This window comes from Mustelus asterias, chromosome 4 (assembly GCF_964213995.1).
Source record: "Mustelus asterias chromosome 4, sMusAst1.hap1.1, whole genome shotgun sequence".
Classification (NCBI taxonomy): domain Eukaryota; kingdom Metazoa; phylum Chordata; class Chondrichthyes; order Carcharhiniformes; family Triakidae; genus Mustelus; species Mustelus asterias.
This window is the reverse complement of record NC_135804.1, coordinates 681,622-693,988: the sequence shown is the minus strand read 5'-3', so window position 1 is coordinate 693,988 and position 12,367 is coordinate 681,622. Positions and strand designations below refer to the sequence as shown.

General features: G+C 51.8%; 1 protein-coding gene across 15 annotated transcripts in view; it reads right to left on the bottom strand.

The window, feature by feature from the left end:
* The window catches only part of cbfa2t3 (CBFA2/RUNX1 partner transcriptional co-repressor 3), a 198,972-nt gene that overhangs the window by 103,550 nt on the left and 83,055 nt on the right, over nt 1-12,367 (bottom strand). The gene's annotated exons all lie outside the window — the stretch shown is intronic.

Genomic DNA, 12,367 nt, shown 5'->3' with positions numbered 1-12,367 from the left:
CTCAGCCTCCTTCTCCACCGCTGAGTGCCGAATTTCGGGGCCTTGAAGGGTGCAGGAAAAAAACGCGACGGGCCTGCCTGCCTGGTTTAGTGTGGCGGCTAGGGCGAAATCAGATGCATCACTCTCCACCTGGAAGGGGATGGATTCATCCACCGCGTGCATCGTGGCTTTCGAAATGTCGCTTTTCAAAACCTTGAAGGCCAATTGGGCCTCCGGCGTAAGTGGGAAGGTCGTGGACTTAATGAGCGGACGAGCTTTGTCCGCATAGTTGGGGACCCACTGTGCATAGTACGAAAAGAACCCGAGGCATCTCCTGAGTGCTTTCGTGCTAGCGGGCAAGGGAAGTTCAGTGAGTGGTCGCATACGGTCTGGATCAGGGCCAATGACCCCGTTTTCCACCACGTATCCGAGGATGGCTAACTTACGCGTACGGAATACGCACTTCTCCCTGTTATAGGTCAGATTCAGGCGAGATGCAGTGCGCAGAAAGTGTTGGAGATTCGTGTCATGGTCCTGCTGGTCATGGCCGCAGATGGTGACGTTATCCAGGTACGGGAAGGTAGCCCGCAACCCGTTCTGGTCCACCATTCGGTCCATAGCACGCTGGAAGACCGAGACCCCATTGGTGACACCAAATGGAACCCTGAGGAATTGGTATAGACGACCATCCGCCTCAAAGGCCGTATATTGTCGGTCCTCTGGGCGGATGGGGAGTTGATGGTAGGCGGACTTAAGGTCTATGGTAGAAAACACTCGGTACTGCGCAATCTGATTGACCATATCAGAAATGCGCGGGAGAGGATACGCATCCAGCTGCGGGTATCTATTAATGGTCTGACTATAGTCGATGACCATCCGAGGTTTGTTCCCGCTTTTGACTACCACGACCTGCGCTCTCCACGGACTAGCACTGGCCTGTATGATCCCTTCCTTGAGGAGCCGCTGAACCTCAGATCTAATAAAGATCCGGTCCTCAGCGCTGTAACGCCTACTTTTAGTAGCGATGGGCTTGCAGCCAGGTACCAGATTTTTAAAAAGGGATGGTGTCGTGATCTTCAGGGTGGATAGATTGCACGCGGGGCGTTTTGGGCAATTTGGAGGCTGCGGCTGGTTCCCTACGGCCAGTGAAGGGAGTGGCCCACCGTACTGTAGGATCACACTCTTCATGTGGACCATAAAATTTAGTCCGAGGAGAATTGGCGCGCAAAGGTGAGGTAACACAAGGAGCCTGTATTGCTCGTAGACTGTGCCCTGTACCTCAAGAGTTACCATACATCGTCCTTGGATCGGTACAGACCGGGACTGTGATGCCATAGAAATGGTCTGCTTGGCAGGGAGAACCCGGAGTCCACACCTTTTAGCAGTTTCAGGGTGTATGAAACTTTCGGTGCTCCCACTGTCAAACAGACAATTTACAGTTCTGCCACTAACCTTTACCTCCATCATAGAATGTTCCAGTCTGAAATGCCTGGTCTGATCCAGAGAGATCGACGCCACCGTTGGCCCCTGGGCGTCACTGCATGCTGCCGATGTGGATGCTGAGGACCCCTGCTGGTCGCTCCTAGTCGTCGTGGACCATGATGGCCGCCCCCATGAATCGTACATGGGCGAGGGCGCCAAGCGCAGCGACTCCTGGTGGTCTTCCTCCTCCTCTGTTTGCCACGATGACGCCGTCCTGAGGTCGCACGTGGTCGGACCTCGTGGGTACTGCAGCGCCGAAGGAGATGGTCTCCGTTCTGGAGGGTTACAAGCTGCACTGCCGTTTTTAGGTTTGGACCTGCAGACTTTGCTGTAGTGGCCTTTTTTACCGCACTGGCTGCAGATTGCCGTTCTTGCCGGACACTGCTGCCGTGGATGCTTAGCCCCACCGCAAAAATAGCATCGCTGGCCCCCTGGAGCTGCCGCCGTCGTCGAATCGATCTGGGAGCGCGGGTTCGCGGGGCGAGGAGGGAGCAGAGCTTGCTCCAACCACGTTGACTGCACGTGGTCCTCGGGGTACAGCGCCAAGCTCTTCGACGCCGCCTCCAACCTCACGGCCATCCCCATTGCCTGGGTCAAGTTGAGTTTCCCCTTTTCTAGTAATTTAAGTCTGATATACGAGGACCCTACCCCTGCTACGAACGCGTCTCGGGCGAGGTCGTGCATGTACTGCTCGGCGGAGACGTCCTTACAGTCACAAGCCCTGGCAAGCTGCAGGAGTTCATTGGCGTAGTCTTCTATGGTCTCGCCCGACTGCCGACGTCGTGTAGCGAGGAGATAACGAGCGTGAATCTCGTTGGGTGGCGTAATGTACCTATTCTTTAGGAGCTCGACGGCACCCTGGTAAGTGGAAGCTGCACGAATGGCTAGGTAAATCGTGTCGCTTACCCTTGCGTGGAGGACCTGGAGTCTATCACTGTCCGTAGTGATAGCTACCGAGGCTGCCAGGTAGTCCTCGAAGCACTTCCACCAATGTTCGAACGTGTTAGCTGCACCGACCGCACGTGGGTCCAGTGTCAGACGATCCGGTTTTAGGATCTGCTCCATATTCTCAGTTAATGTATTAAATTGATGCACCTCAATGAGCACCCGGAAACAAGGCTTTAGTACTGAAGGCTTTAATACATTAACAATGAAACTACTAACACAAATTCACCCGTTCAGACTGAAGGGGTCCTGCCGGAGCAGGGGGTCTTATACCCTGCCACCGGAGGCGGGACCCCACTGGAGTGTGCCATGATAACACTTAGGACAGGTAAACACCCTATCCCAACAACCTAGTACAACCCCCATAACAACAACACCCTAGCCCAACAGTAACACAATAACAACCCCAGTGGTGAACCAACGATGGTTCACCACAAGGGTGAATATGTGGGATTATGGGAATAGGGCCTGGCTGGGATTGTGGTCAGTGTAGACTCGATGAGTCGTATGGCCTCCTTCTGCAATGTAGGGATTCGAAGACATTCATAGCAGGCCTGTGATGCACTGCATTGCAGAGCCTGGGCTTAGCTTGTTGGGCTAGTCAACCTTTGTAAAAAGTCAGTCTCATACATTTATCCTGCTCTCCAAATCTGCAGTTTACTCTGACAGTGCTTCCTGCTAAACTCCTGTCGCAGACTATACCAGCAAACAGCTGGATGACTGGCTGGCTGAGCACAGATCCATTCACCCACATTCTGCTCATTCTGGATAAATAGCAGCTTATCCTCACCTTGCAGATTCCCCCTTCAGGTGGCTCCCATTCGGAAATGGATCATTAGCAGCAAGTATAAAGGAAACTGGAATAAATCCAGTTGCAGCCCCCAGTGTTAAAGGGAGAAAACTGCTGCAGAATTCCAAATCACTTTACCCTGGATTCTGCTCAGAGATTTTAACAGTGAGTTCTCTGGAGGAATTGTCCTCAGTGATGTGCAAACCTACAGCTGGGTGGGAACTAATCGTTTCACAGGCGTAAGTTCCATCGAGTTACAAACTGTCCCATTCAGGCATCCATGGGGAGGGGGCAGGGAGGGGGGCGGGGGGGGGGGGGGGGGGAGGATTGCTGAGGGGGTACCTCAGCACTGCTGCTGGGACGGGGGACTGTCCCATACAAATTCCCAGAGTGTCCACATGGGCTACTTTACCAGGGTACACAGGGTTATCTCACTCCCTAAATAAATAGAAGATTTTGCACAGACATTGACAGTAACTCTGTGAGCAAAAGAAAGCAGGGGATGAGGTAAAGAGCCAGAGGACAACTTCCAATGAATGCACCTGGTGTCTTGCTCAGTTACTGTCTGCCATTTCCTCTCACGGTGGGCTGAAACTGCCACCTGTGTCTGACGATTCTGACCAACTGGACTGGCATCTGGGCCAATCACTCTCCTCCACTGGGTACAGATTACAGTTCAAACCAAACAAGGCAAGTTAGACACTGCTCTCTGTATAAGGTTCTTTTATTGCCACTTTCACCTGTTTCCTTCTTACTTTCTCCTTCCACTCAGCATATATCTCTCCCACACACCCATTCTCTCAGGCTTTGGGGAGACAGTGCTGGGGGGCGGGCGGGGTGGGGGGCGGTGCAACGGAGGGAAGGCCATAAGAAAATTGAGGGTATGGTGGAGAGAACACAGGGCTATGTAGGATGTGGGGTGTTAGAGGTAGAGAAGATGGGAGGGTAGTGATAATTGTAAAGGCCGTCTCTGTAAGATTATTAGCATGGATTTTGCCAGTTTTTTGATGGTGCAAAATTCTTATTCAGAAGCAACTTCCACACTGTAACTTTGCCACTTGATAATGCTACAGGATTAAGGAAGAGTTGGTGCTGTGTATGTGGAGTGTTGCATCAGTGATGTATCCTCATGGTCCTGGCACAGGAGCTTGTGTCATATTCAGCAGTGCCCGCACACTGCCCATAATACCCTCGCGCACTGCCCACTGTATCCACCCACACTGCCCACTGTATCCACCCACACTGCCCACTGTATCCACTACACTGCCCACTGTATCCACCCACACTGCCCATAATACCAACCTACATTGCTCACTGTATCCACTACACTGCCCACTGTGTCCACCCACACTGCCCACTGTATCCACCCGCACTGCCCACTGTGTCCACCCACACTGCCCACTGTATCCACCCACACTGCCCATAATACCAACCTACATTGCTCACTGTATCCACTACACTGCCCACTGTATCCACCCACACTGCCCATAATACCAACCCACATTGCTCACTGTATCCACTACACTGCTCACTGTGTCCACCCACACTGCCCACTGTGTCCACCCACACTGCCCATAATACCAACCCACATTGCTCACTGTATCCACTACACTGCCCACTGTGTCCACCCACACTGCCCACTGTATCCACCCGCACTGCCCACTGTATCCACCCACACTGCCCATAATACCAACCCACATTGCTCACTGTATCCACTACACTGCCCACTGTGTCCACCCACACTGCCCACTGTATCCACTACACTGCCCACTGTATCCACCCACTGCCCACTGTATCCACCCACACTGCCCACTGTATCCACCCACACTGCCCACTGTATCCACTACACTGCCCATAATACCAACCCACATTGCTCACTGTATCCACTACACTGCCCACTGTGCCCACCCACACTTCCCACTGTATCCACTACACTGCCCACTGTATCCACCCACTGTCCACTGTATCCACCCACACTGTCCACTGTACCCACCCACACCACCCACTGTATCCACTACACTGCCCACTGTATCCACCCATACTGCCCACTGTATCCACTCACACTGTCCACTGTATCCACCCACACTGCCCACTGTATCCACCCACACTGCCCACTGTATCATAGAACATAGAACATAAAACATTACAGCGCAGAACAGGCCCTTCGGCCCACGATGTTGCACCGACCAGTTAAAAAAAAAAACTGTGACCCTCCAACCTAAACCAATTTCTTTTCGTCCATGAACCTATCTACGGATCTCTTAAACGCCCCCAAACTAGGCGCATTTACTACTGATGCTGGCAGGGCATTCCAATCCCTCACCACCCTCTGGGTAAAGAACCTACCCCTGACATCGGTTCTATAACTACCCCCCCTCAATTTAAAGCCATGCCCCCTCGTGCTGGATTTCTCCATCAGAGGAAAAAGGCTATCACTATCCACCCTATCTAAACCTCTAATCATCTTATATGTTTCAATAAGATCCCCTCTTAGCCGCCGCCTTTCCAGCGAAAACAATCCCAAATCCCTCAGCCTCTCCTCATAGGATCTCCCCTCCATACCAGGAAACATCCTGGTAAACCTCCTCTGCACCCTCTCCAAAGCCTCCACATCCTTCCTGTAATGTGGGGACCAGAACTGCACACAGTACTCCAAGTGCGGCCGCACCAGAGTTGTGTACAGTTGCAACATAACGCTACGACTCCTAAATTCAATCCCCCTACCAATAAACGCCAACGTATCCACCCACACTGCCCACTGTATGCACCCACACTGCCCACTGTATCCACCCACACTGCCCACTGTATCCACTACACTGCCCACTGTATCCACCCACACTGCCCACTGTATCCGCCCACACTGCCCACTGTATCCACCCGCACTGCCCACTGTATCCACCCACACTGTCCACTGTATCCACTACACTGCCCACTGTATCTACTACAATGCCCACTGTATCCATTACACTGCCCACTGTATCCATTACACTGCACACTGCATCCACTACATTGCCCATAATACCCACCCACACTGCCCACTGTATCCACCCACACTGCCCACTGTATCCACTACACTGCCCATAATACCAACCCACATTGCTCACTGTATCCACTACACTGCCCACTGTGTCCACCCACACTGCCCACTGTATCCACTACACTGCCCACTGTATCCACCCACTGCCCACTGTATCCACCCACACTGTCCACTGTACCCACCCACACCACCCACTGTATCCACTACACTGCCCACTGTATCCACCCATACTGCCCACTGTATCCACTCACACTGTCCACTGTATCCACCCACACTGCCCACTGTATCCACCCACACTGCCCACTGTATCCACCCACACTGCCCACTGTATGCACCCACACTGCCCACTGTATCCACCCACACTGCCCACTGTATCCACTACACTGCCCACTGTATCCACCCACACTGCCCATTGTATCCACCCACACTGCCCACTGAATCCACCCACACTGCCCACTGTATCCACCCACACCGCCCACTGTATCCACCCACACCGCCCACTGTATCCCACCCACACTGCCCATAATACCCACCCACACTGCCCATAATACCCAACCACACTGCCCACTGTATCCACCCGCACTGCCCATTGTATCCACCCACACTGCCCACTGTATCCACCCACACTGCCCATAATACCCACCCACACTGCCCATAATACCCAACCACACTGCCCACTGTATCCACCCGCACTGCCCACTGTATCCACCCACACTGTCCACTGTATCCACTACACTGCCCACTGTATCCACTACAATGCCCACTGTATCCACTACAATGCCCACTGTATCCACTACACTGCCCACTGTATCCATTACACTGCCCACTGTATCCATTACACTGCACACTGCATCCACTACACTGCCCATAATACCCACCCACACTGCCCACTGTATCCACCCACACTGCCCACTGTATCCACTACACTGCCCACTGCATCCACTACACTGCCCATAATACCCACCCACACTGCCCACTGTACCCACCGACACTGCCGACTGTATGCACCCACACTGCCCACTGTATCCACCCACTGCCCACTGTATCCACCCACACTGTCCACTGTACCCACCCACACCACCCACTGTATCCACTACACTGCCCACTGTATCCACCCATACTGCCCACAGTATCCACTCACACTGTCCACTGTATCCACCCACACTGCCCACTGTATCCACCCACACTGCCCACTGTATCCACCCATACTGCCCACTGTATGCACCCACACTGCCCACTGTATCCACCCACACTGCCCACTGTATCCACTACACTGCCCACTGTATCCACCCACACTGCCCACTGTATCCGCCCACACTGCCCACTGTATCCACCCGCACTGCCCACTGTATCCACCCGCACTGTCCACTGTATCCACTACACTGCCCACTGTATCCACTACAATGCCCACTGTATCCATTACACTGCCCACTGTATCCATTACACTGCACACTGCATCCACTACACTGCCCATAATACCTACCCACACTGCCCACTGTATCCACCCACACTGCCCACTGTATCCACTACACTGCCCACTGCATCCACTATATTGCCGATAATACCCACCCACACTGCCCACTGTACCCACCGACACTGCCGACTGTATGCACCCACACTGCCCACTGTATCCATCCACACTGCCCACTGTATCCACCCACACTGCCCACTGTATCCACCCACGCTGCCCACTGTATCCACCCACGCTGCCCACTGTATCCATCCACACTGCCCACTGTATCCACCCACACTGCCCACTGTATCCACCCACGCTGCCCACTGTATCCATCCACACTGCCCACTGTATCCACCGATACTGCCCACTGTATCCACCCATACTGCCCACTGTATCCATTCACACTGCCCACTGTATCCACCCACACCGCCCACTGTACCCACCCACACTGCCGACTGTACCACCCACACTGCCCACTGTATCCACCCACACTGCCCACTGTATCCACCCACACTGCCCACTGTATCCACCCACACTGCCCACTGTATCCACTACACTGCCCACTGTATCCACCCACACTGCCCACTGTATCCACCCGCACTGCCCACTGTATCCATCCACACTGCCCACTGTATCCACCCATACTGCCCACTGTATCCACCCACACTGCCCACTGTATCCACCCGCACTGCCCACTGTATCCATCCACACTGCCCACTGTATCCACCCACACTGCCCACTGTATCCACCCACACTGCCCACTGTATCCACCCTCACCGCCCACTGTATCCCACCCACACCGCCCACTGTATCCATCCACACCGCCCACTGTATCCCACCCACACCGCCCACTGTATCCACCCACACTGCCCACTGTATCCACCCACACCACCCACTGTATCCACCCACACCGCCCACTGTATCCATCCACACTGCCCACTGTATCCATCCACACTGCCCATTGTATCCACCCACACTGCCCACTGTATCCATCCACACTGCCCACTGTATCCACCCATACTGCCCACTGTATCCACCCACACCGCCCACTGTACCCACCCACACTGCCGACTGTACCACCCACACTGCCCACTGTATCCACCCACACTGCCCACTGTATCCACCCACACTGCCCACTGTATCCACCCTCACTGCCCACTGTATCCACCCTCACCGCCCACTGTATCCCACCCACACCGCCCACTGTATCCACCCACACCGCCCACTGTATCCACCCACACTGCCCACTGTATCCACCCACACCACCCACTGTATCCACCCACACCGCCCACTGTATCCATCCACACTGCCCACTGTATCCACCCACACTGCCCATTGTATCCACCCACACGGCCCACTGTATCCACCCACACTGCCCACTGTATCCACCCACACCGCCCACTGTATCCACCCACACCGCCCACTGTATCCACCCACACTGCCTACTGTATCCCACCCACACCGCGCACTGTATCCCACCCACACCGCCCACTGTATCCCACCCACACCGCCCACTGTATCCACCCACACTGCCCACTGTATCCACCCACACTGCCCACTGTATCCACCCACACTGCCCACTGTATCCACCCACACTGCCCATTGTATCCACCCACACTGCCCACTGTATCCACCCACACTGCCCACTGTATCCATCCACACTGCCCACTGTATCCACCCACACTGCCCACTGTATCCACCCACACTGCCCACTGTATCCACCCACACTGCCCATTGTATCCACCCACACTGCCCACTGTATCCATCCACACTGCCCACTGTATCCACCCACACTGCCCACTGTATCCACCCACACTGCCCACTGTATCCACCCACACTGCCCACTGTATCCACCCACACTGCCCACTGTATCCACCCACACTGCCCATTGTACCTATTCACACCAATCACTGTATGCACCCACACTCAGTACCACCTCTCTGGTGACTGCAATTTTCCTGGTTAATAGCTGCTTCTGGGATGTTATTTGTATCCTCTCCAGTAAAGACTGATGTATAATACCTGTTCAATTGCTCTGCCATCTCCTTGGTTTCCATTATCAATTCTCCAGAATCACTTTCTATAGGACCAAAGTTCACTTTGTTAACTATTCTTTAAATATTTATCAAAACTCTTCCTATGTTTGATATTTCTGATTATCTTTCTCTCTTACTCTAACTTTTCTCTCCATATTAACCTTAAGTGATTTTCTGATGTTCATTATATTCTGTCCAATCTTCCAGCTGTCTTTGCACAATTATATGCTTTTTCTTTGAGTTTGATACTATCTTTAACTTTTCTGGTTAACCACGGATGGTGGGTCTGTGTGGGTGGATACAGTGATTGACTTTATCTTTTTGGTTGGAATGTATTTATTCCGTGTATTCTGAAATATCCCTTTAACTGTTTGCCACTGAATTGCTATTGACCTATCCCTTAACCTAATCTGCCATCTCACTGGAGCCAGCTCAGCTTTCAGAGCTTAATAATTACCCTGATTTAAGTTTAAAGTGTGAGATTTTCCCGCCGACAGGGTACATAGAAACACAGAAAATAAGAACAGGTGGGGGCCATTCAGCCCTTCGAGCCTCCTCCTCTATTCATTATGATTGTGACTGATATCCAACTCAGTAGCCTGATCCCGCCTTCCCACTATATCCTTTGATCCCCTTCACCCCAAGTGCTAAATCTAACTGCTTCTTGAAAACATACAATGTTTTGGTCTCAACTGCTTTCTGTGGTAGTGAATTCCACAGGCTGACCACTCTCTGGGTGAAGGAGTTTCTCCTAATCTCAGTTTCTGGTTTACCCTGTATCCTCGGACTGTGACCTCTGGTTCTGGACTATCCAACCATCGGGAACATCCTTCCTGCATCTACTCTGTCTACTCCTGTTAGAATTTTATAGGTTTCAATGAGATTCCCCCTCATTCTTCTAAACTGCAGCGAATACAATCCTAACTGACTCAATCTCTCCTCATACATCAGTCTCGCCATCCCAGGAATCAGTCTGGGAAACCTTCTCTGCACTCCCTCTACAGCAACAACATCCTTCCTCAGGTAAGGGGACCAAAGCTGCGCACAATACTCTAGGTGTGGCTTAGCCAAGGCTCTGCATAACTGCAGAAAGACATCCCTGCTCTCTGGGATCATCTGGTCCTGTCAAAGGCAACAACATCCCCCTCCCCCTCCCACCTAAATGTGGCAGGTTCCACCAGCACGTGAGCTAAGACAGGGGCAAAGTTAGCCGAATTACGGAGGTAGAATTACTTGTTCCTAGTGATGCCATGCATATGTGCTTCAGAGTTCGCTTTAGAAACATAGAATCCCTACCGTGCAGAAGGAGGCCATTTGGCTCATTGAGTCTGCACCGACCACAATCGCACCCAGCCCCTATCCTCTTAACCCCCTCTATTTACCCTGCTAGTCTCCCTGAGACTAAGGGACAACCTAGCATGGGCTATCAATCTAACCCGCACATCAGATAAAAGCAAATTACTACGGATGCTGGAATCTGAAACCAAAATCTCAGCCGGTCTGGCAGCATCCGAAAGGAGAGAAAAGAGCTGACGTTTCGAGTCCAGATGACCCTTTGTCAAATCCACACATCGTTGGACTTGGAAGTGAAATATGATGCCAAGATTGCAAACTGTTGAGTTTAGACTCTCCTCCAAATTTACTAGTTTAAATCCTCCTTCATCCACAAGGAAGCTGCCACTGGTTCAATTTCAGTGAATGGTGAGTTGATGGATCCAATCTGTTTCTGTTTGACTGGTCCAGTACATGTAAGTGGGAGAAACCCTCAAGATCATGCTTCTAATCTGAAATCTAGCCCCTTATAAAACCTCTATCCATCTTTTACTGGATTATTGATTGCATTATTAGATCATGAATTCTATCTGCATTCCCTCCCATAAATTCTATTAGGGGTCATCTTATTGGACATGGCTGAAAACAAACAAGTCTGTTTTTCCAGTGAGAGAGTCATAGTCATAGAGGTTTACAGCATGGAAACAGGCCCTTCGGCCCAACTTGTCCATGCCGCTCTTTTTTTTTTAAAAACCCCTAAACTAATCCCAATTGCCCGCATTTGGCCATATCCCTCTATACCCATCGTACCCATGTAACTGGCCAAATGCTTTTTAAAAGATAAAATTGTACCCGCCTCTACTACTACCTCTGGCAGCTTGTTCCAGACACTCACCACCCTCTGTGTGAAAAAATTGCCCCTCTGGACACTTTTGTATCTCTCCCCTCTCACCTTAAACCTATGCCCTCTAGTTTTAGACTCCCCTACCTTTGGGAAAAGATATTTACCTTGTCTATGCCCCTCATTATTTTATTGACCTCTATAAGGTCACCCCTCAGCCTCCTACCCTCCAGAGAAAAAAGTCCCAGTCCATCCAGCCTCTCCTTATAACTCAATCCATCAAGTCCTGGTAGCATCCTAGTAAATCTTTTCTGCACTCTTTCTACTTTAATAATATGCTTTCTATAATAGGGTGACCAGAATTGCACAGAGTATTCCAAGTGTAGCCTTACCAATGTCTTGTACAACTTCAACAAGACGTCCCAACTCCTGTATTCAATGTTCTGGCCGATGAAACCAAGCATGCCGAATGCCTTCTTCACCACTCTGTCCATCTGTGACTCCACTTTCAAGGAGCTATGAACATGTA